Below are 3,386 nucleotides of genomic sequence, written 5' to 3'. Positions count from 1 at the left end.
GGTAGCGTGGCCGAGCGGTCTAAGGCGCTGGATTAAGGCTCCAGTCTCTTCGGGGGCGTGGGTTCGAATCCCACCGCTGCCAAGGAAAGGTTTTGCCAGTTGCAGAAGACTGAGATCTAAAATGAGACAGACGCTGCACCTACTAGGTTAGAGGCGAGAAACGGAACTTGTGGGAGCGAGGGCCAGTTAAGACTAGTCAAACCCGTTTTCTGGCGAGAACGTTTTGCTAATTAGTAACATTTTGATTAGTCTTCAAAAATTGATTTCACCAAGGGCATAGGGGTCATCAGAAACAAGTTTTAAAACCTTCAAACGGAAGCTTTAGGTTCAAACGCAACTCCGGAGGAGGAAGCTGTCACATTCGACAAGGGACTGATAAAGGGCAGGGGAAAGGGGGAGTGGTGTCCCCCCCTCCCCCTCCCCCCTCCCCCTCCCCCCTCCCCCCTCCCCCCTCCCCCCTCCCCTCCTCCCCCCTCCCCCCTCCCCCCTTCCCCCCTCCCCCCTTCCCCCCTCCCCCCTCCCCCCTTCCCCCCCTCCCCCCCCCCACACACACATTTTCACAGAGGGAAATTCACCGAGGCGTCGCGGGCAGTGTAAAACCGAAATTCAAGAGGCAACTCTTTTGGCAAAAGTGCAGGTTGTAGCCGTTGGGTCCATACTGTCGTCAGAGTACAGCGGTGACTTTAGAGTCAGTTCCTCAGGTCCTCAACTCTCCGTTGGTCTGTTTGCTCGGGACGCATCTGCCTCCCCACGCCCAAGCCCCATTTCTGGTCTCCTGATGCAGACTCTGCATCTTTCTCTACCAGGAAGCGAGAAGAACAGGGAGGGTCTGAGGGAGACTGTCTGGAGTGTGACTCAACAAAAAGGCAATGTCCACCGGAGGAGGGAGGTGTTTAAATTCTTGTAGACCTGAATCAAGGATCTTGGACAACTAACTTAGAAAATTATCTCACTGCCCCTACAGCTTGCTTTCAAAAAGTCCGAAAATGTTTTAACCCATAATCTGAACGCCTGTTAGACATTTTCACCTCTTGAACTGTGAATACAGTGAACTTTGAATCTTTGCCCACATTTCAGGGGTCCAGGAGAGTGTATGGATGGAATTTGGTGTCCACTGCAATCCAGGTTGAATTAAAATGTTACACCTTTCTTACTGTCTTTGGAGAGACCCATTTTGCAGGAGAGAGCACCCTTAGGCAAAGGAGAGAACACCTTCAGGAGGTGGTGAAAGGACAAAGATGGCCCATGTCCTTAAAAGAAACATCAAGAGAAGTTTCCAGTTCCTGGCTGAATTCTCAGTCTAAGGGTCTGCATATGATTATTCCTCTTTTGCTTAGAAAACTCACATAACAAAATTGCAGTCTTTGTTTAACATAAACATTGCACCCCTGCACTCACCGAGCTGAACTAGAATGAAGAGAAACCCAGTAAAGTTCAAACGGTCTCAATTTAAATTCATGACAATGATCTCAAGTGCATCTGCATAATAATCTTACTATTTTTCTCAGTCGCTTCACTGTATCATTCTTAAAGGCTAATCTTTCATTCCTTCTATAGTGTCTTTAAAATAGCAATACCTCAGCATCCATTCTCACTCTCAGCTTTCTATTTCACTAAGGAGACAGAAGCATTCACAGGAGAATGTCAGCATGCACAGTACTACAAGGTACCCATCCACAGGCATCTGAGGACTTTCATTCCTCCTGTTACTGTGGATGACCTAGCTAAGACCTAGCTAAGACCATCCGCTCTAACTGCACCCTAGAAGCCATCCTTTATTGCTTACCCAAGAACATTCTTTCTAGTAGCTGTATACATGTAAATGGATATACATGGAAAAAATCAATTCATGAATTTTTCAATTAATACTTTTTTCTGTTTGGAGGCAGTTTTATTTAAAAGAAAACTGAGCACGATGTAAAGAAAGTTCTCATATATATGCTCTCAGTGCTCCTCTTCCAGTATTTTCCCTTCTAATGACAAATTGCATTGGTATAATACATTTTGTTACATTTGGTGAACCAATTGTACCATTTTGTTAATAATTAAATCCAGGCATCATCCTAGCAAAATTTCTTTGTTTGCCATTAAAGATTTCTTCAGACCTGGAGAGTAAAAGAGTCTTGCAATGAAAGTCCAAGAGAATCTGAGCATGCCTAATTATAAACACACCCTGGATAACTATCCTGAACTTTAGGAACACTTACTTTATTTTCCCACTGGCTTGTCTCAGCCTGCATTTTAGACAAATATCTGTTACCCTATACGCTGCTCTCCTCGCACCCAGAAAGTGTTAGTTTCATCTGTAAGAGCAATGAGTGCTGAAACTTGGAGAATTAGGAACAAATATACTGCAAGTTCTGACATATAGAAATAGAAATAGAGAAAGACAGAAAAAGAAAAAAAAAAAAAACAGAGAGAGACCAAAAGCAAGAGAAAGAGACATAGAAACAAGGAAGAAAACAGTGGAAAAAAAAGTTACAGAGAAAAATCAGACCAAGAGGGCTAGACAGTCTGCGAGACAGAAAGAAAATGAGAAACAAATACAGCAATTCAAGAAGGGGGAAAGTTTAAGAGAAAAGCACGAACTTAGGGATCAAAAAGGGATCAGAAATACATCTGGTAGTAGGAAGGTGGTGGGGAAAATAAAGAGGACTGAAGCAAGGGAACTGAGAGGTGCAGGGAGTGGGAGATAGACGCTGGAGAAACAGCTACTGACAAAAATTTCGGGTCTGTGGGCAGAAAAGAAGATCCAAGTCCCTAGATTGGCCTCAGCGAGCAGGGCAGAAGAGTATCGACGGGCGTGGTCGTCCCCGCAGAACCGAACGTCACTTTCTCCATCCCTTCGCAGGAAGAGTCATGAGCGCAGAAAGTCAGACTAGGTCTAGGAGAGCAGCGCAGTCCCGGTCTGGAGTGAGTGTTGAGGCGAGGTGAGTACCGAACCTGGGGCGGCAGTTGAGTGGGATGGGGAGAGGCAGTTAGAGGCAGTGATTCTCCTCAAAAGGTCTTCATCGACCCTGCAGGATGCTTTCTTCTGCTCTCCACTCCTCCGCAAGCCCGCCACCAACCAACCCACGCTTCCGTTTGGCTGACGCCCCCTTTACCCTCACCTCTTACAGAGTTTCGGACCTAGGATGGCCGGTATCCCACCACTCCATGTAGAAAGGAGCAGGGGAGAGAAAATGAGTCAACGAGTGACTGTCCAGGACCAGACATTCTGAAAATAGCCACCCGGGGTGCCTGACAATCACGGAGCTAGCATGTATATCTTTCTTTGACAAGAGGGCTTGCAACTAACCAGAGGCTTGATGTACCCAGGGTCATCCAGAGTGTTGGCCTCTGTCCTTCCTGCAAAGAGGAAGGACCTGGCATGAGTCCATGCGCAC

The 3,386-nt window shown here is 46.5% G+C and overlaps 1 non-coding gene across 1 annotated transcript; it reads left to right on the top strand.

Annotated features, from left to right (window-relative positions):
* Nucleotides 1-82, top strand: TRNAL-AAG (transfer RNA leucine (anticodon AAG)). The gene has a single exon. It is a non-coding gene; the product is annotated as a tRNA-Leu (tRNA).
* The last annotated feature ends 3,304 nt before the right edge of the window (nucleotides 83-3,386 follow it).

The sequence above is a fragment of the Capricornis sumatraensis genome, chromosome 2, assembly GCF_032405125.1.
Source record: "Capricornis sumatraensis isolate serow.1 chromosome 2, serow.2, whole genome shotgun sequence".
Classification (NCBI taxonomy): Eukaryota; Metazoa; Chordata; class Mammalia; order Artiodactyla; family Bovidae; genus Capricornis; species Capricornis sumatraensis.
Note: the sequence above shows the minus strand (reverse complement) of the source record. Positions and strands in the feature narration are given on the sequence as shown.